At 44.0% G+C, this 22,285-nt stretch overlaps 1 long non-coding RNA gene across 3 annotated transcripts in view; it reads left to right on the top strand.

Moving 5' to 3' along the window:
- Positions 1-14,987: 14,987 nt before the first annotated feature.
- Positions 14,988-22,285, top strand: part of LOC135968733 (uncharacterized) — a 61,814-nt gene continuing 54,516 nt past the window's right edge. For all 3 annotated transcript variants that reach the window (XR_012429219.1, XR_012429220.1, XR_010583689.2), the window contains exons 1-2: positions 14,988-15,282; positions 15,448-15,537. This is a non-coding gene — a long non-coding RNA (uncharacterized lncRNA). The remainder of the gene's footprint in view (positions 15,283-15,447; positions 15,538-22,285) is intronic.

Genomic DNA, 22,285 nt, shown 5'->3' on the forward strand with positions numbered 1-22,285 from the left:
AAAGGCAACTTCACCACCTGCCATGTAATCTCCCTAATGACACTGTCTTGCAAATACTCGGATTCCTTGGCTTCAGTAATCCCTACACTAAGGGAATGTTGGATCAGCCTGCCAGGTCCCTTGCAACTTTAAGAGTTATGATCTATTAGTCAGGCATGGTGGTGCATGCCTGTAGTCCCAGCTACTTGGGAGGCTGAGGCTGGAAGACTGCTTGAGCTCAGGAGTTTGAGGATGCAGTGAGGATTGCACCACTGCACTTCAGCATAGGCAACAGAGTGAGACCCTGTCTCTTTTTTTTTTTTTTTTTTTTTTAAAGTTACGATCTAAGCTCAGATGCACAATAATGTGGATGCTACTTTTGCTCCAAATACACTCCTTTTGCATACCATTGAAGGCAGAGTCTTTCGACAATTGCCCTATGGTTGGCAGGGCAACTCTGGTTGAAACCGATCTATATGTGAACCCTTTACCCATTCGGAAACCACTCAAGTTCATTTGCCACACCATTCACGTTTCTGGTTACTGTTGCTTAGCATCCCTCATCAATTGGCAAAGATCTGGTTAAAATCTTTTACAAAATAGGTGCTTTTATAAATTGTCAGTGGCCGTGAAAATTGGTACAACCCTCTAGGAAAAAAAAGTGGGAATCTAAATGAAGAACGCTGAAGACTGTTCCATGCAGTTTTACTCACTCATTTGACTTCTGGGAATCTGTCCTAAGGGTGTTCTTCTTATACTACTTACCCAGCACCTTCTCTCTGCCAGACCATGTGCTAGTTTACATAAATATCTCATGTGTCCCCACAACATTGCCATGAAGCAGATATAAATATACCCATTTAAAGACAAGGAAACTATAGTTCAGAAAGGTTGAATCACTTGCCCAAGTCCTCAGCCACTGGGCAAGAAAGGATTCAGGTTTCAGACCAATGTATTTTTTCTTTAGACAAATTACCCATGCAATTGGCCACACTCCATAGCAATGCTATTTTGGAAGCTCCATTTAATAAGTTAAAATGAATTTTATGGGCAGCTGAGTAATTATCTGACTTGAACCCAATTAAAAATTGAGTCAGTTCTGCCTGAGTTTGAAGGCTTCTTTTGATTAATGCTGGACAAATGGATTTCTCCTTTTAACCAGAACCCTGAGTCCCAGATGGCCAGGCTGGCCTCTGTACAGAGTATCCCCAAAAAAGCTTGTGTGATGCACCCATACGTGCCCACTGGTCCAGATCTCTACGTGACATGTATGTGCACCAACCGGGGGAAAGATGATTGACTCAAACCAGACATTCAATTAGCATCTTCTGCAGCCACATGGTTTAATGACAGACTATTTCTTTTTAGAAGCTCAGTGAAGATGGGCGTGGCCTTTAGAATCTCTAGACCTAGGATTGTTAACTGGCTCTGCCACTTAGTAGCTGTGACCTTGGGGAAGCGACAGAATGAATGGTTGGGGACATTGGTTGTAGGCGACAAGCTAAGCCTGAGTGTTTGTAAGGAAGCTCTCCATTAGAGGGTCAAGGAGTAGGCTCAGAGCTATGCAAGCAGCGTCAGCTCCCAGAATCTCCCAGCAGAACTGGCTGCCGTCTCTCCCAGCCTTACTTGTACCGTTAGCCCAGCAGCCCTTTGTGTCCGGGGAAATCAGAAAAGTCGCCACCACCACCAGCATCTGTTTTAAAAATGGATTGCTCTTGTCCCTCATTTTTTGGTGCCCATAGCTCCAATATCACTCTGGAGCAGGCACAGCTGATTGTCAGAGCCTGGTGGTTGCTAAGGCCCGAGAAAGTGGGTATTTGGCATCTTTACCTTCTACAGTGGGAATTGAGCTCTGCCCGGAATGCCCCAGGCAAAGGAGGGAACATTTTTCAGGTGCCAGGTAGCCAAAAAGAAAAGTACTGAGATTATAGATGTGAGCCACTGTGCCCAGCTAAAGGCAGTCTTTTGACAGTTGCCCTGTGCTTGGCACTCTGGTTGAAAGTGATCTATATGCGAACCCTTTATCCATTCATGAAGCACTCAGGTTCATTTGCCACACCATCCACGTTTCTGGTTCCTGACGTGCTGTTGCAAACACACTACACACTACAATTGACAAACACTGCAAACAGGAATTATAATACTCATCTGCTTGCTTTTATTCATTCATCATTCATTCATTCCATCTACAGGTATTTATTGAACATCTATTATGTACCAGGCACTGTGCTAAGTCTAGGGATACAGCAGTAAAACAAGGGTTTATTGAAAAGGTTTACATTATTGCTTGTAACAACAATACAATTGACAGAGTCTCTCATGTTTTGAGTTGAGTTCTGTGCCAGAAACTGCACTAGGTACTTAATGCCTGTCTTTCTCACCCCGCCAGTGAATGAAACTTTCTCTCCAAAAAATCATTGCAGAGTGCTATTGTGCAATAATCCCCAATAGCAGGTGGCCAATAAAACTAAACACTCTTTCTGCTCAACAGAAACTTTGATCCCGAGAGATTCGATTTTCTTGCTTTTCTTTTAGACATCAATAAGCTTAAAAATCAAAACATAGGAGCCTGATGATTTTGGCTAAATGCATGATGTCAGCTCATCCAGCTCAATCAAGGGGTTGACGGCTGTCAAACAGGTGACAAATGGAATTAAGTGCACCCGCCGCATTGATGCACAGCTTGAAAAGCCTTGCTTGTTTGGAGACTCCGATCATCTGTCTCCAGACCCCCTCCCTGTGCTGAGCTAACTGATATAATTAAAGACATGTTTCTGTTTGTGAAGTGATAGACTGAGCTGGCTTTCGGGGCTGCAACATCCGTCATTCCAGCCTGTTGCTGTCTTGTGGCTCCTTCTGAGTTCAGGGTTCCTCGGGGTTGCTGTCACTAGCCTTGAGAGCAGAGCGGGTGCCCATGTTTCACAACTGAATTCCAACTCTCGTATAAGGTGAGACACGGGAAAGGTGTATTTATCAAAGTGGACAGGAAAATAAAAGCCATGTGTGTCCCAGTGAAATGCCTGGGTAGAAGAGAGACACGGGCAGGCCCATAGGCAGGATGGCCTAGTGACAAAGGATGTGGGTTTGGGACCTGGGTTCTGAGCATGGTCCTCCCCAACTCCTTAATATTCCAGAGAGCCAACTTGTTTACACAATCATCACACAAATGATACCCAATCCTAGGGCTGATGAAAAATTTAAATGAGAGAATGGTAACAAAGAGCCTGGCTGATAACATTGTTGGTAATAAGTAGTGTCTGCTGATGATTAGTGTTATTAAGACAATTTCCCCAGCGTGGCCAGTTGCTGTAGATTCTTAAGAAAGTTGCTTATCCCTTCTGTGCCTCGGTTTCTTCATCATTAAGCATCTCTCCCAGTCCATTTCGTGGGAACACAAAGGAGAGAAGTAGGGAAGGTAAATATGTCAACATTTAAAAAATGACTTGATGCCAGGCGTGGTGGTTCATGCCTGGAATCCCAGCACTTTGGGAGATGGGTGGATCACTTGAGGTTAGGAGTTCAAGACCAGTCTGGCCAACATGGTGAAACCCCATCTCTAGTAAAAACACACAAAATTAGCCAGGTATGGTGGCACGCACCTGTAGTCCCAGCTACTCAGGAGATTGAGGCAGGGGACTTGCTGGAACCTGGAGGTTGCAGTGAGCCGAGATTGTGCCACTGCACTCCAGTCTGGGCGACAGAGCAAGACCCCACCTCAAAAATACGTAAATAAATGAAAATATGTAACATTTAAAAATGTAAAATAAATAAAAAATTAAAAATGACCTGACAATTATGGAGCAACTCCTCTGCTTGATCAGATATGAAGGAAAATGCCTTTTTTTTTTCACTTTGTATCCACTCTAAAGCCTGCCACATGGTAACTTGGGTCACTCACTTTCTTTGCACTCCTTGCTAGTCTGTACAACAGGGCTCCGTGCTTGCCTCTTAGGGTCACATGAAGATCACTTCAGGGAATGCATGAGAAAGTTCTGTAACTGTTGAGTATTATCCCCATGAGAGGCAGGGGGAGGTCTGTAGGCTTTGTCCTAGAGCAGCAGCTCCCTGCAGCAAAAGTGAGCATCTTTGTCATCTCTGCAGGCTGCTGAGCACCGGGCTTGCTGACCTTCTCAATCTGGCCACTGGCCACTTGAAGAGCTTCATTCACTCCTTCCCACTGCTCCTGCTCAGCTGTTCTCCCAAACTTTGTGAGCCCTATTCCAGGCTATGTGCACTTGCCTGAACACATTGCGTTTATCTCCTTGTACTAGAAAGTATTTGCTCTTGGTGAATCCTAGGCCTTGGTGAGTATGGCGTTGCCATAGCACCCCCACCTGTCGTCACAGCATCTAGCTTTCTGCATCAACATTTCCTGTTTGTTTCTCTCTCTCCACCGTGAGGCTGTGCATAATTTGAGGGTCAAGGTCCTTGCCTGCTTATCTCAGTAAGGCACCTCACGCTTGCCAGTCCACACAATAGAGGGACCAACCTCTCAGTCTGCAATCAGACGGCATGAGTTCAAACCTCACCTTGTTCCTTTATTAGCCATGTTCTTAGGCAGTTCCATAACAGGCCTCGGCCTCAGAGCAGAGATGTCTGATTGGCCTAGACTTGGGGCTCCTTACACTTTAGTAAACCCTTGAAACGCCTAGGAGTCTTGTATAAGAATTAAGATTTTGGTTCAGGAGGTTGGGAATGGGACCTGAGATTCTGCATTTCTGACAAGTTCCAGGGTGTTGCCACTGCTGTGGGTCTCTGGACCATATTGTGAGTAGTCGGGTGCAGGCTACGATTGGTTCAAACACTGGATCATGGGGAAGATTTGGTTTTCAAGAACAAGTTGACAAATAGGCTGACATGAGAGTCAAAGGACATCATGCATTTAAAGCCCTGAATCCACAAATCTTGGCTAATCAAGGCATGCCTCATATCAGCTGTCATTTACTGAGCTCCTCCTATGAGAGCAAATAGCAAACGTTGAGTGAGCACTTTTTATACGTCATTCAATGTGCCAAGTACTTTGACACACAGGGTCTCGATTCTCACATCAACCCTATGAAGTGGGAATAACTATATTCTCTGTTTTGCAAGTGGGGAAACTGAGGCTCAGATAAGTTAAATGTGTTGAATTATTACCAGCCTGATAATACTTTTGATTGACTTGCCTTTCCCACCCTCTTCTCTTTTAATAAAATCACCAAGGATCTGAGAAGATCAAATCTGCCTCCAGCCCCTGCCACCTAGGAGCAGATGTAACGATACCAGCAGTATTTTCCCTACTTTTTGTTCATTCCTGCAGCCATTGTTTATTGAGCCTCTACTATGTGAAAGGCACTGTGGATATACTAATGGAGACAAGCATAGCCCTTATGGAGCTTCCAGTCCAGGGAGAGACACAGATATTAGTTGAGGAATTCCATAGATAAATATGATTCCAATCTGTTGAAAGGAGCTATAAGGAGAAAAGGATTTGAGAGCTACAGAAATGAGGAATTTGATCAACGGACTCTGCAAAGGCTTCCATGTGTGGAGATGACCTTGAAATGACAGAGAAAGGTGGGTAGGAGTTGGCTAGAGAACATCTTGTGCAAAGGCCCTGGGGTAGGTTGGTGGGGGAGAGCACAGAACACTCACGAGACAAAAGAAGACAAGTGTGGCTGGGGGTGGGGAGGTGTGAGCTGAAACTGGAGAGGCAGGCAGGGACAAATCACAGAGGGCTTTCTAGTGCACATCAAGGATTCTGGGCTTTATCCTAAGAGCAGGGGAAAGTCACTGAACAGTTTTAAGCAAGGGAGGAGTGATAATATCAGGCATTAATTTTGAGATCCCTCAAAGAGATGAATCAAACAGAGTTGGTGGGAGTTGCTTGAGTGAAAATGAAAAGAGGAATAAGAAAGGCCAAGCAAGAAATGACAGTGACCAAGGCTGGGTGTTGGGGTGGCAGTGGCAATGGGGAGAAGGGGACCTCTGTAGAACGTATGTGAGAAATTAAAAAAACCCCATATATTAGGGCTTGGTGATGAGGTCACTGTAAGGGGTGCAGCAAAGTGAGGGTGAGGGAGGCTTCCTGAGTATTCTCCAATGTTAGGACCCTAATAATTCAGTCATCCTCTTCGTCCATATCTTCTATTTATACCTGGGCAAATAGTCCCAGAGAGAAAGGAGAAAAGGATTTGGGAGCTACAAAAATGGGGAATTCGATCAATGCAGAGGCTTCCATGTGTGGATATGACCCTGAAATGACAAGCAAAAGGTGAGTAGGAGTTGGCTAGTTAAAGAAAACAGTTTGTGCAAAGGTCCTGGGGCAGGGTTGGTGGGGGAGAGCTTGAAACACTCAGGAGTGCCTTTCACATGGTAGATACTCAATAAACAATGGCTGCAGGAATGAATAAAAAGAAGGGAAAATACTGCTGGAATCGTTATGTTGGTTCCCAGGTGGCAGGGGCTGGAGGCAGATTTGATCTCAGATCCTTGGTGATTTTATTAAAGGAGGAGAGGATGGGAAAGGCAAGTCAATCAAAAGCATTATCAGGCTTATCCAAGGTCACACAGCTGGATGAGCAGAGGCTGGGCCAGTGTGGACCAGTTTTGAGACTCTAGTGGCCAGTCCTGTGTAGTCCTAAGGAAGGGACCCTCTACCTTCTGCCTCTTGTATTGCTAAACAACAAAGTAGCAAGTGAGAAGAGGATATAACAGTGAAAAGATGAATGAGCTGAAACTGTTTCTCCCTTTAATGATTCTGTTAGGCCTGTCAGATTCTCTGTCTTCAGGATTCCCGGTGATTCGTCTGCCTTCAAAAGTGGAACAAACCCAGTCCTGCTTGACCCTTCCAGGACTCTCAACTGTGATTTTTGGCTAGAATAACAAGCAGAAGCTTGACATTATAGAAAGACTTTTCAATCAGGAAGGCCTGGGTTCAAATCCCCTCGGTACTTCTAAGTATCTACTCAGGAGAAGCACTTATCTGCATGCAGTATGGGTCGTGCATGGAAATTGTCACTGCAAAACTGCCTTTTGTAATGAAAGACGATTAAAATCAACCTGAGAGTGTATCAATAGGGGAAAGAATAAATAGGATATAGTTTATTTACATGATGGAGTACAACACAGCCCTCAAAGGAATGAACTGACGTCAGTTGGAGAGGTGGATCTCAAAGACACATATTGTTGAATAAAAAATATGAGTTGTTGAGAAATCCATTTAAAAGGATACTATTTCTGTAAAAAACATCACAGCAAATGCCATGTATTTTATGGATACATTTATGTGCGTGTAAAGTAATAAAAAGAGGTCTGGAAGAACAGGAATGACATTCATAATGCTATTTGAGGTGGAAGTCAAAGGGACTTTATCTGCACTGTTCTAATTTTCTAAAAGGCGAATGAACTGATTTATTATAAGAAGAAAAACTCTGCTAGCATGACCTTTGAAAAATAATATAAACTTTTCTGGCTAGGCGCAGTGGCTCATGCCTCTAATCCTAGTACTTTGGGCGGCTGAGGTGGGTGGATCACGAGGTCAAGAGATCAAGACTATCCCGGCCAACATGGTGAAACCCCATCTCTACTAAAAATACAAAAATTAGCTGGGAGTGGTGGCAGGTGCCTGTAATCCCAGCTACTCGGGAGGCTGAGGCAGGAGAATGGCTGGAACCCGGGATGTGGAGGTTGCATTGAGTGGGGATTGGGCCACTGCACTCCAGTCTGGCAACAGAGCAAGACTCCATCTCAATAAATACATAAATAAATACGATAATATAAACTTTTCTGAGTCTCAATCTCATCACTGTATCCATTCCATAGTTATTAACTACCGTGCTTTACCCGTGCAAGTTGTTGGGGACGCAAAGTCGAGATAGGTTCCCTGACCTTAGAGAAGCTATGTGGTCTTTTGGGACAGAGAGGAAGCAACACAGTGATCAGAGAGCACAGAATAAGCCAGGGCCCCCGAAGAAAGGTCACTGCCTAGCCTGGGGTGCAGGAAAGCATCCCACGGATATTGGCACTGAGCTGAGGTTTTGAAAGACAGGAAGGTGTTAGACAGTTGCAGGACGAGGGTATAGGTGATGCAGTTAAAAAACAGCCTGTGCTCCGTGTTGGGCTGATTAATTACCATTTAATCTACAATCAAAAACAAAAACAAACGTGGCTGCTGTTCTCCGCCTCTTTTATTTTTTAAAAACATTATCACCATCCATAGGATGGAAATTATGATATTTAGCACACAAACTTGTTTTGAGGAAGGGATCTAGCACACAGCAGGTATTCGACAGACATGACTTCCCATCTCACTTGTTGCTTCATTGAACCCACCTTAGGGGGCTGAATAATGGCCCCCTAAAATATCAGATCCTAATCCCTGGATCCTGTAAATGTGACTTTATTTGGGGAAAGGGTCTTTGCAGAGGCGATTAAGGTAGGGATCTTGTGACAGGGAGATTACAGGATGTTTTGTCCTAAATATAATCACAAGTGTCCTTAAAAGAGAGAGCCAATGGGAGCTAACACAGACACACAGGAGAGAAGGAGGCAATGGAGAGAGATCTGAAGACAATGATATTGAAGATTTGATTGATGCAGCCACAAGCCAAGGAATGCCAGTGCCTCTAGAAGCTGGGAGAGGCAAGAAAGGCTCTCCCTTGGAGCCTCTGGAGGGAGTGGCCCTGCTCAGCCCCGTGAGGGTGGTTTTGCATTTCTGGCCACCTGAATTGTGAAAGATTGTATTTCTGTTGTTTTAAGCCACTCAGTTTGTAGTAATTTGTTATAGCAAATGCATAAAATGAATATACCCAAGTCCATTACCCATAGCCCTCTTCAATCTTTACTGCATTGCAGCAAAAGGTATCTGATAAACGCACTTGCAACAGGAATGAGAATTCATGGCTTCCTAGGAGCATATGCATGGGGAGAAAGGGCAACGCTTACTCCAAAGAGGGAAGACTTTCTAACTGAACCTTTCGGACATCAGAGGGCTGTGGGTTGTGGCCAGAAGGCCAGTTTGAAACAAGACTTGCATGCTAGAGGGAGCTGGCAGCCATGGGAAGTTTCCCGGGGTCTTATCCAGGAGACACAATCATCTGAGCTGGGATGCAGAGGCCAAGGCATAACCAAGAGGAAGCTAAAATAGTCTGGAATCTAGCAGCAAGTGGCAAATCTGAGCTGTAAAGCTCGGATGGAAGAGAACAAGTCACAACGGAAAAGTGACTGCCCGCCCATGTGGGCTATTCAGTTACCAGGTGCGGGCACCTTACTAAGAAGTGTTGTACACCAGATCACCTCATTCTTAAAATTCTAAGGGAAGCCTGTTCTACAGTTTTGGAGTCTTAGGCTTAGTGAATCTACCCAGGGTCACAGTGCTGGGAGGAACAGGTCTGCAATTTATACCCAAGTCTTTTGGATTTCATCCAGTTCTCTCAAAGTTGGCTGAAGACTGGGGAAGGTGTTCCAGGTGTACCTGTCTTGTGTCCTCTCACTTTATACCTTGAGGACCTGTTTGCTGCAAACAAGGCTGAGGCTAAGACTAATGTCTTCCGGAGTTTTTTCTCATGGACTCTTGCCAACCTAGAGACCTGCTTTTTTTTTTTTTTTTTTTCTGGATGCCCATTTGGGTTAATTGACTAGACTTTGAGCTGAGGAGGGTGAGCGAGTGTGTGTGTGTGTGTGTGTGTTTGTGTGTAGTGTGTGTGTGTGCACATGCACACATACATCTGGTCTTATCTGCTCACTTAGACTGTGCTAAAATAATGTGTTTTGGTAAAAAAGCAACATTGCCACTTGGTATCAAGCTGATTAATTCCTACAGAAGCTGTAATGAAAACCAAACCACATTTGTGTCTCAACCTTGCTACCATTCAGCATCTTCTGTGATTTTGTTTTTCTTAAGCTAGTTTCAGAATCTTAACAGCTTCTGTAATCTTCCAAAGATCTCACAGGACTTTCTTATATGACTTGCTCAGAGCAAATGAAAATAAAATTATATTTGTGCTTCTCACAAATTCTTGGAGGTTGTGCATATTTCCTCAAATGATGGGCCACTGCAAAGGTAATCTCATGTTATCATGATTTACTTAATTATTTTGTAATTAATTAATTTATTTATTGAGATGTAGTCTCACTCTGTCACCCAGGCTGGAGTGCAGTGGTGCAGTCTCGGCTCACTGCAACCTCTGCCTCTCGGGTTCAAGAGATTCTCTTGCCTCAGCCTCCTGAGTAGCTGGGATTACAGTTGCGTGCCACCACACCTGGCTATTTTTTTTTTTTTTAATATTTTTGGTAGAGATGGGGTTGTACCATGTTGGCCAGGCTGGTCTTGAACTCATGACCTCAAGTGGTCCGCCTGCTCCAGCCTCCCAAAGTGCTGAGATTGCAGGCATGAGCCACCAAGCCCGGCCAGAATCCTGAATCTAATTCTGGCAACTCCCAGTGCATTTCATGGAAGGGATCATTAGAGCTAACACAGAATTTTCCCTGTGTCACTTGCTAGTTACTGTTTGTATACATTTTTACACATACTAATTCTTTTAAACTATACAATAGCTCTACGAGATAGGTACTATTATTACCCTCATATTAAAGGTTTGTAGAGGTTAAAAAAAAACCTTCCCCAAACCACACAGCTATTAATGCTAGCCTTTGAATTCAGGGGGCCTGGCCCAAGAGTCCACTCTTTTAAGCACTCCACTAGTGTCCTTTATGTATCCCGAGGCTATTTCATGAAATCATAAAGCAGCTAACATTATTGAGCCCATATTGTGTGCCGAATATTTTGTAGGGTGTTTTACATGCATTTTCACATGTTCCCAAACAAGCTGATTGCCACAATTACTAGGGAACTTAAAAAATGTTTGTTTTCTCTAGGAGCCACCACCTGCAACCTCCTCAATCCATTATTAGGAGTAGAAGTGAAAACAGGGATTAGCATTTGAGTCATAGTTTGACCCATGCGCTAGAGGGGTCCCAGGAAACTTGGGAAGGGGCAGGAGATATTCCCTCCTTCTGTTCTCAGGACGCATGATCACATTTTTCTGGCTTATCAGAAATTCTTGGAGGTTGTGCATATCTCCTCAAATCATGGGCCACTGGAAAGGTAATCTCCCATTATCATGATTTACTGAATGTTGAGTCTAATTCTGGCAACTCCCAATGCATTTCACGGAAAGAATCATTACCGTAAACACAGAATGTGTCACATATTTTGCACAATATTTTCCCCAGTAGCCCTCAATTGGCTCAATTTGGAGAGGTCGTTCTCCAGTGGGGAAGAAGGAACAACAAAAGGAACATTTTTGGAGTATTTATTAACCGTATAGGCTAGGCATTTTTTCTGTGTATTTTATATGTATCCATTCATTTAATACCATTGGTAATCCACTGAAAGAGATGTCATTATTAGCATCCCATTTTACAGAAGAAGAAACTGAAACATTTCAGTTACACTGCAGGGAAGAGAAACAGGGGAAGGGAGAGACAGGATAGCAGCTGCCTGAGTTAGGCGTAAATGTCCTTCACAGAGATGCAGAAACCTTCCCAAGACCACACAGCTATGAACGCCAGGATTTGGACTTAGGCAGTCTGGCTCAAGAGTCCATCCGCTTACACACTCTGCTGGTGTTTGGTGTGTACGCCTGGGCTGTTTTGTTCAAACACAAATCGGATAACATTATTGAGCCCTTATGACATGAGAAATGTTGTGTTGGGCAGACTCGAGCCCCAAGGCCTGCAGTATTTCACTCAGTCCATTTTCCCACATTACCATAGCAAGGCTGTTTACTCATTAACCTTCCATCCCCATTGAGAATGGAGGGGGAGGACGTGCAGAGGATTCATGTTTACGGAATACACTGCACCAGGGTCTGGGACACGGTGCTAGATAGTTATATACGTCACTTTATTTCATCTTCACTGTCCCATGAAACTGTTGATGCACATAAGGAGGCCAGATACTGAAACAAAGTGGAAATGAACTGCCCAGAAAACTGAGATGTGTCTATTTTTCTTCATATTCATTTTTCTTTTTTGCTTGGATAATTGCAGTACCCTGCTACACCCTGTATCTGCAGTTCAAGCCTGCCATGAATCCGTTCTCCATGGAGTGGCCAGAGTGATTACAAATATAAATGAACTCAAGCTCTGTAGTCTAGTTAATAGTATCACGCCAATGTCAATTTTCCACTTCTATAAGTTATACCTTGTCACCATTGGGGAAAATGAGTGAAGGGCTGGTGGGACTCTATGTACTATTTTGTGACTTGCTGTGAATCTATAATTATTTCAAAATTAAAAGTAAATCAGGCCAGGTGCGGTGGCTCATGCCTGTAATCCCAGCACTTTGGGAGGCTGAGGCAGGCAGATCACTTGAGGTCAGGAGTTTGGGACCAGCCTGACCAACATGGTGAAACCCTGTCTCTACTAAAAATACAAAGAATTAGCTGGGTGTGTGGCACGTACCTATAATTCCAGTTACTTGGGAGGCTGGGGCACGAGAATCACTTCAACCTGGGAGGCAGAGGTTGCAGTGAGCCAAGATCGCACCACTGCACTCCAGCCAGCGACAGAGAAAGACTCTGAGTCAACAACAACAACAGCAAAAAGTAAATCAATTTATCTATCATCTACCTAAATATTGTGTCACTGCAGTGAGAGATATGTTTAGATAGATGGCTATAGATGGAGAGACAGACACACAGGCAGACATCTCCAGAGTTCAGAGCTCACTGCTTCCTACTGCTACTCGCCCCAGCCTGCATGCTCTGGCCCCTGGTTGCTCCCCTGGTTCCCTGCACCTTACACCAACCATCTCTTTTACTATAATGCTCCAACCACACTTGCCTCCTCCCTGCCTCAAGACTTTTGCACTTGATGACTCACTTTCTGGACCACACGGGCTATTCTCATGACTGGGTCCTGCTTGGTCAGGTTTCAGCTTGTGTTGCATCTTCAGAGAGGCTCCTCTGACCTCTCTGCCTTTACATGTCCTCTCCCTATGTCCTTTTTGATTTTTCCAAGCATCAGCAAGCTTTCTGCAAAGGGCCAGAGTAAATATTTTAGGCTTTATGAGGCACCGAAAGTCCCTATTACATATGATTCTGTTTGTTTACAACCCTTTTAAAATGTAAAAAAATAAATCATTATTAGGATTTACTGACTCTTGATTTAGACTGTCTCAGCATCTGATTTATATTCTACTCAGCACAGCCTGTCTAAGGTTAGTTTTGTAAAGCCTTACTCTACGTTTACTGCCCGGCTTCCCCTCTAGACTGTGGGATCCATGAGGACAGGTGTTTTTTCTGGATCACATCCAAGCCTTGATCTAGTGTCTGCCCTGCAGTAGATGCCTAACATGTACTAATTAATAAAGGAATGAATGAGGGAAATTCATCAGCCTTTTTCCTGGACACCACCAGGAAGTTTCAGCCTGGCATGGCTTGGAGTGACCAGAAATCTCTGTGCCCTCTCTTTTGCCCACTTGCCTCCCTGCTAAGGGGGTTAGAATACTTCTGTTCAACAAACAGACTCCCAGCATTTGGACCCCCATCAAGCTGCTGACTTCCACAAATACAGGTAGAAGTGGGAAAGATGAGCATCAACACTGCCCCGCCTGGCACATCAGTTTAGGACTTTTAGATGCCATTGACAAATGCCCAAATAACCTGCAACCTCCATTCATTAGGAAACCAAACAGCCAACTCATTGGCTTCCCAGTTGGCCTTCTTTTTTTCTTTTTGAGATGGAGTCTCGCTCTGTCGCCAGGCTGGAGTGCAGTGGCACGATCTTGGCTCACTGCAACCTCCGCCTCCAGGGGTTCAAGTGATTCTCCTGTCTCAGCCTCCTGAGTAGCTGGGACTATAGGCACACGCCATCACACCCAGCTAATTTTTGTATTTTTAGTAGAGACGGGGTTTCACCATGTTGGCCAGTATGGTCTTGATCTCTTGACCTTGTGATCCACCCGCCTCGGCCTCCCAAAGTACTGGGATTACAAGCACAAGCCATCATGCCCAGTCCCCATTTGGCCTTCTTAGAGTGGGCACCACTAGGTACCCGACCCCAGTGCTGCCACAAATGTGGGAAAATTCAAGTATGGTAACTGGCCACGGTCCAATGTTGTTTGTGATGATGATGATGATGATGATGATGATGATGATAATGATGATGATGACTTTTTTCCTTTGGAAACGAACACAGCTTTATTGTTTCTTTTGTATTACACAGATAATTTGCAGGAATTTTAGAAACCTCAAATAATACAAGGAAGATTAAAACAACAAAAAAACCCCTCAACTCATCCAAATTCCCATCAGCCCTAAATAGCCAGTTAACCACGTTCTATTTTAAAGTGCATCTTTCCAGATATCTTTCCAGTGCTTAAAGAAATACACATCAATATAATTTACATAAGTGGGATTACAAGATACTGAATGTTCCACAGTTTGCCTTTTTGCTCAGATGATGGTGATTTTAATGAACAAGTAAAACAGAATCAGCATAGGAGAAATATGTCCTCTATCACAGTGACACATGCAAACTCGGGCTCTCTGCCTAAATGTAAAAGCTAATCCCAGAGAGAAGTAAGTGATCTGTGCTAATTCTCAGGACCTTACTCATAGGACTATTGGACCAGAATTCTGCCAACCAAATACCTGTACCTCAAACAAACATGCTCCCTGCTGCCTTCTTTCTGTGACCATTCAAGCCCTAATACTACTTATAAACAGCGTACATGCTGATCATTTTCTTATCCGGGAAAATAGCTTCCAGAATTCCTGCAGACCATCAAAGTCTGGAATCAGAGATTAAAATGTGAAGGTAACTGGTGTCCGAGTATCTCAGGTGGAGCGTCCGTGTATTGCATCATTTCAAAGTTTAAATAGCAAAGGTCAAAAATGATATGAGGGAGGAATATTTATTTAGGTCAGTTCTTGGATTCTTCTATCTAGTGGAATTCCTCTCTGCACTCTGATTACCTCACATCTGAAAAAAAATAAATTTGAAAGTCCTGATTGTACTTCAGGAAAGAGGCACTTTTACTGTCCCAGGGAGGTCAGCTGGTATAAAAATTTGAATAGCTAATATTTATTGCCACTTCTCAGGCGTCAGGCACTTGGAATGCACTTTGTATCTCCTACCTAGGACATCCTTGATGGTAGGTGATCTCAGTGTCCACATTGCGTAGGTGAGGGAGCTGAGCTTAGAGCAGACAGGTAATTTTCCTAGGTCATCCAGCTAGCAAGAGGCGAAGCCAGGAATTTAGATCTAGCTCTGTCTGAGTTGGAGCTGCCCTCCTAACTGCCATGTTGACAAACAGTAGGTACACTATAAACACATTTTCCTTTCTTTTACCCTTACAATAGGGGGCCTTTGATAAGGGGAAGCCTCATGTCCTCATATCTGATTTTTTTTTCTATCCTGAGCATTCATTTATTCATGCATTCATTTAAAAAGATTTCTTGCCCTCCTTCTCTGTGCCAGGCATTGTCCTAGCTACTGTGGATACAGCAGAAGACCTAACAAAGCCACTTCACTCTCTCGCTTCATGGAGCTTACTTTGCAGTGTGGAAGGTAGGTTATTTGAAAAAGCAAACAAACAAACAAACAAAAAACAGAGATAAATATGTGCTATGTCAGGGGTTACAGGGGCAAAGTAAAGCAGAGTATGGAAGATAGAGAGACACGGGTATATCCTAAACGGTGGTCAGGGAAGAATTTTGGATGAGATGGTAGTTGAGTAGAAGCCTGAAAGAGATGTGAAGGTGAAGCCTGCAGTTATTTGAAGAAAGAGCATTCCAAGGAAGGGCATGTGCAAAGGCCCTGCAGCGAGGGCCACAGAGAGTGCAGAGGGAAAAGAGAGGATTAGAGAGAGAAGATGAGCTGGAAGAGAAAATAGGAGGTGTTGATCAGATCAGATGAGGCTTTGTGGGCCATTGTGAAGGATGTGGGATTTACCTTGAGTGAGCTGAGGTTTGAGCAGATGAGTGCTCTGACCTGATTACATTTTAACAGAACCATTCTGACACTCATGTGAGGGGGTAGATAGGTGGGGAGTGAGGATGGGGTAGATAGGTGGGGAGCAACGATGGATGCAGACAGGCTGACCAGGAGGCCATTGTGATAATCCAGGTGAGAGATCACGGGGTCTTGGGGCAAAGTATGAGCACTGAAGGTGGCTAGAAGTAATTGGATCCTCTGTGCTTTGAAAAAAGAGTCAATGGTCTTTTTTTGTTTTGTTTTGATAAATTGGATGTGCTGAGAGAAAGAAACAAGAACAATACATTCCATAGCAGTTATGCTACTCTTCAGTATCAATGTGAAAATAATAAAAGAGCAGCTTGATGTCTTCAATTATGCTGCCTATGCCCTATGCCCTGTCCTCTCCCGGACAGAACAAATAGTGCTGATTCAAATCCACCCAACTATCTGTGTTCCCTGGACAAGTAACTTTACCTCTCAGAACCATTTATTCATCTACTGAATAGGAGTATTGATATCAACAGTGCCTCCGTCAGAGCGTCTTAGGTGGATTAAATGGCATGACTCATGTACGTGGCTTGGAGACATGCATATGGAGAGTGGGGGCTAGGTGTTAGTCCTTATTTCTCTTAGGAGTCACATAGGCCTTTGTTTTAGTCATGAGATTAGGGCCCTTCTTTTGAGGTCGCTGCAACCCTGGGGAGAGTGATTATCTAGCACTGTGGCTAAGATCAGAAACTCAGGAATCAGTTGCAAGGAAACCATGGTCAAGATGGTTCCATCACTTGGTCAAGGCATTCAGGCTCTTCGTGGAGCATGGTGACTCACATCTGTAGTCCCAGCTACTCAGGAGGCTGAGGTGGGAGAATTGCTTGAGCCCAGGGGTTCCAGGCTTCAGTGAGCTAGGATGGTGCCACTGTACTCCAGCCTGGGCAATAGAGCAAGACCCTGTCTATAAATCAAAAAGGCATTCAGACCCTCTATGCCTCAGTTTGCTCACCTAGGAAATGGGGAGAGTAAACTCTCCCTTGCAGGGTGGCTGGGAGGATTAAATGAGAGGACGAAGGAACAATGACCAAAGAACAGCTCCTCAGTCACTCCTGCTTCCCTTCTTTCTTCCAAGTCTCTGTTCTCAGTCGCCAAATACCTGCATTGGGATTTGCCTTCACATTTCACGTCCGCTCTGGGTTATGGAAAATTATGCTTCTGTCCTCTAGCATACAGACCTGCTGCTATGTCTGGGGCTGGGGATTTAACGTCTTTGCAAATTGTCTGATTCTGACATTTACTGTTCTCTGCTTGTCCTGGGCTGGAATCTGCACGATGAGGCAGCTCTAGGCTTTGTTCTGAGCAGAGGCAGTACACACCATGGTCTGTTTGTGGGGCATAAATTAGAGGTGGGACTAGACTTTATTGCTATTATTAAATCAGATAAGTATCAGTAGTGATTTCCATCACTACCTCTCATCTGGGATGCTGCCCCTGCTGTCCCAGATCCATGCTCACTCCTTTCAATCTTTTCTCCATATGGCTCCCAGAGGCCAGAGGGATCATTTAAAATGCCCGATCACATCATAGTTGTCTTAAAACATTCTCCTTCTGCCTCCCACTAGTCTAGCCACACTGGCCTGCCATTTGCAACTTGACTTTGCATCCTTTCTTCTACCAAAGTTCCTTTCCACATGCTATTCTCTTTCCTAGTGGGAGGTGCATTGGTGCATCTAGGGTTATATAACAAGATAAAATCAATAAGGTACAGTTGGAGCATTTAGAGGCCCAGCACCCTGAAAATATCAATCACACTGCTGCCATATGCAATTTAGAACAAAATAACAGTAAGCAGTGGCATATAATTTTGTTTTTCAAAATACACACATTTATATAGTTGTGCCGAAATACATTTGTTCTCTTGTTTGCTTGCTCTTGCTTTCTCCTTTCAGATGTTCTTATTCATTCTCTTTTAAGCTCAGTATCTCTGGGGCTCTGCTTTACTGATACCCTAAACTGTACTTAATTTCCCAACTGGGAATTCCAGAAACTGGAGTCAAGAATGGGATTTTTTTGTTTGTTTTTTTGAGATGGAGTTTCACTCTTGTTACAGCCCAGGCTGGAGTGCAGTGGCACAATCTTGGCTCACTGCAACCTCTGCCTCCTGGGTTCAAGAGATTCTCCTGCCTCAGCCTCCCAAGTAGCTGGGATTACAGGCGCCCACCACCATGCCTGGCTAATTTTTTTTTTTTTTTTGTATTTTTGGTAGAGATGGGGTTTTACCATGTTGGCCAGGTTGGTCTCGAACTCCTGATCTCAGATAATCCACCACACCTGGCCAAGAATGGGATTTTTAGAAAATAAATAATTAAAAGAGGGCAGAGTAAGGAGTATTCAAAGAAGGCACTCTCCCGAACCACAGAATCGTCATTATCCTCATTATTGGTTTTTTTGTTTTGTTTTGTTTTTTTGAGAAGGAGTCTCGCTCTGTCGCCAGGCTGGAGTGCAGTGGCGGGATCTCAGCTCAGTGCAACATCCGTCTCCTGGGATCAAGCAATTCTCCTGCTTCATCCTCCCAAATAGCTGGAACTACAGGCACACACCACCATGCACAGTTAATTGTTTTGTATTTTTAGTAGGGACGGGGTTTCACCATGTTGGCCAGGATGGTCTCGATCTCCTGACCTTGTGATTCACCCACCTTGGCCTCTCAAAGTGCTGGGATTACAGGCATGAGCCACCATGCCTGGCCCTCATTATTGTTTTTTAAATAATAATGACAATAATGGTAAAAATTTGCCAAAAAATTGTCCTTCACAATGAAGGAGGGACTTCACTGAATCCTTCCCAGAATCCTTTAAGGAAGTATTATGAACCTCATTTTACAAGAAAAGCTAAGGCCCTGAGAAGTTGTGTTCCTGCCTGTTATGGACTGAATTCCCTGTCCCTTCCCTCCCCGATTCCTGTGTTGAAGCCCTAACCCCTCATGGGATTGTATTTGGAGACAGGACCTGCAAGGAGGTGATAAAGGTTAAACGAGGTCAGAGGGGTAAGGTTCTGATCTGATAGGACTGATGCCCTTATAAGAAAAGGAAGAGACGCCAGGGCACTTTCTCTCTCTATACCGTATGAGGACAAAGTGAGAAGGTGAACGTCTGCAAGACAGAAAAAGAGCCCTCACCAGGAACTCAATCAGCCAGTGCTTTGATTTTGGACTTCTCAGTTTCTAAAATTATGAGAAAACGGATTTCTATTGTTTAAGCTACCCAGTTTATAGTATTTCGTTATGGCAGCCCAGGTGGACTAATACACTCCCCAAGCTGCTCTAACCACTGACAGCTGAAGACAGAATTCAGTCAGATCACCTGACCCCAAAGCCTGGGCTTTCAACCCAAAGCCTGACTCATCACGAACAATTGGGGTCCTAAGTCCAGAGGGTTCCTGTAATATCACACTATACAGAAAGACCCCAAGTAGAAGCCAGTCAAATGAGACCTGATAATGCCCAGGCATGATAATTTTATTCCGTATACCCCAAAGGCAGGAGAGATTCTCTGACCTGCAGCCACAGTTTGCAAGACTAGGAGAATCCTGGCCACCATGTTTGAGTTGATGGCCTGGCATATGGCTATGAGGCATGTGGAAGAGCCCAGGACAAGGCCAGCATCCACAGAGATGTGTGTTTCCTAGGGATACCATTACTACAAACTGAGTGGCTTACAACAACAGAAATCGATTCTCTCACAGTTCTGGAGATTAGAAGTCTAAAATCTAGGTGTTGGCAGGATTGGTCCTTCTAGAGGCACTGAGAGAGAATCTGTTCCATGCCTCTCTGTTAGATTTTGGTGACCCCTAACAATTCTTCGTATTCCTTCGCTTGTAGATGCTTCACTTTAATCTTTGCCTCTGTCATCCCAGGACATTCTCCAGTGTGTCTCTGCATCCAAATGTCTTCTTCTTATAAGGATACCAGTCACTGGGTTAGGACGAGTAGGCTTTCTTCTTGATTACTTCTGCAAAGACCCTATTTCTAAATAAGGTCATATTTGCAAATATTGGGGATCAAGACTGCAATATTATCTTTTTGGGAAACACAATTCAACAGAAAACATGGGGTGGTTTTAGTGTCCACCCTAAGCCATGTGGAGAGACCATGCACCCCATGTAAAATAGCAGCCATGACTGCTATGCAAATGCAGCTTCAAAACAATGCCCCACCTCTTTGCAGTAAGATGACCAACTGAAGCCCTCCTACACAGAACTTCCAGAGACTCAGGATTTCACATAGTTTTGGTATCATAAAGGATGAGGTAAGTGAAGGTATAGGAGGAGGACTAAAATTGCAGCCACGGAGGTCCCTTGCTTATATATCCCTTTGAGGAAACCTGCTGTAATTAGGGTGATTGGCTGATCATCTCTAGCTGCTGCATGGTTAAATCCACTACAGCGTTTATTATGAGGCCATATTCTCCTGGCTGCACTGAGCCAGTAACTAAGTAGGGTGAGGGTGCCAGTGCCATCCCATCCTGCCTGATGAAGATTCTTCTAGTAGACAATGCATGCTTGGACACTCCTCAGGCAGCCTGAGCATCTCCCTACCACATCCTCCTTCCTTTTCTCTTTTCCCAGGTGTCAGACCTGCATCATGGTCTAAAGGCTCTCCCCACCTGCTCCTCTTCACTTCTCCTTTATCCTTCATAGGCATTTCCCCCAATAAATCTCTTGCATGTCAATTTCCGTCTTGGCATCCACTTCTGAGAGAACCCAGAAGAAGAAATGACAATACAGACATACAAATCCAGCCACCTTGGAAGCTCTGACATTCTGAAACTCAAGAACTCCAGCCTTCATGCTCACCATATTCACATGGATAGTCAGATTTCACCCATGTGGAAGGTTATGTCAAAGACGGCCTGGAGGTTAGCTAGCCGAGTGGACACTCCGTAACTATTCCCACCCCACGCCCTGGCTTCTTTCCACTACAGTGCCTGGAAAGCCAAATATTTATTTTCCAGCCTCTTTGCATTGAAGATTGCTTTCTTGATTGAAAAAAGGACAAGATTAAGCCGGCACCACCCTTCCCTCCCTTTGTTCTGCCTTGAACATGAACATCACGCTTAGATCCTGAGTAGCTAATTGAGAACACGAGATAACAATCATGAAGGAAAGATTCAGAGAAACACACAGGCACCCCCCTGACATCACCAAGCTTCTGAATGAGCACAGCAGCTGTTTACCTCTAGACATATTGTTACGTAAGAAAAATAGACCCTTATCTGTGTAAAGTACCATGTGCCACTTGCAGGTAAAAACACACCTAGATGATACAGAAGACTTGATTTTGAATACATGCTCTGTGGATTTTGAGCAAAGAGCTCAGGAAATACTAGCACCGTCTTTGGGTGCAGGCAGAACATCACAGGCAGAGGGTCAGAGAGTAGTACCCACATCCCCCTCCACTTGGCATCCCATGCAGAGGTGGACCTGGGCTAGGAGCTTCTGGATTAACTGTGGGGCTGAGAAATGCCCCTCCTCCCTGTTGCTCTCTGTTTTGCTTTGATGGGGTAGGCAAGAGAGATATGGGCTTTGTCTTCTCCCTAGTTTATTTGATTAACAGAAATAGGTTACAACAATGAGAGTTTGTGGAAGAGAACATCAAACTTTTTTTTTTAGTGAAATCTTTTTTTTAACTTTTAAGTTCACGGGCACATGTGAAGATTTCTTACATAGGTAAACTTGTGTCATTGGGGTTTGTTGTAAAGATTATTTCATCACCCAGGTATTAAGCCTAGTACCCATTAGTTACTTTTCCTGATCCTCTGCCTCCTCCCACTCTCTGCCCTCTAATAGGCCCCAGTGTGTGTTGTTCCCCTATCTGTGTCCATGTACTCTCTTCATTTAGCTCCCAGTTATAAGCGAGAAGATGTGGTATTTGAATTTTTGTTTCTGTATTAGTTTACTAAGGATAATGGTCTTCAGCTCCATCCTGGTCTCTGCAAAGGACATGATCTCATTCTCTTTCATGACCGCATAGTGTTCCATGGTGTGTAAGTGCCACGTTTTCTTTATCCGTTATATTGCTGATGGACATTTAGGTTGAGTCCATGTCTTTGCTATTGTGAACAGCTGCAATGAACATATATATACATGTGTCTTTATAATAGAGAGTCTTTATAAAGGATTTATACTTTTGCTTATCCAAGTGACAATGAGTAGAACACAGAGGAAAGTGGTCTTGGGAAGACTTCCACAATGGAAGACTTCAGAAAAAATTGCAACCACTCACTCATGTGTTTTTCAGGACTTAATCTTTTTTATTCTATTAAAAAAAAATCAAGTCCACTTTCCACAT

Source organism: Macaca fascicularis, chromosome 20 (genome assembly GCF_037993035.2).
Source record: "Macaca fascicularis isolate 582-1 chromosome 20, T2T-MFA8v1.1".
NCBI classification, from domain to species: domain Eukaryota; kingdom Metazoa; phylum Chordata; class Mammalia; order Primates; family Cercopithecidae; genus Macaca; species Macaca fascicularis.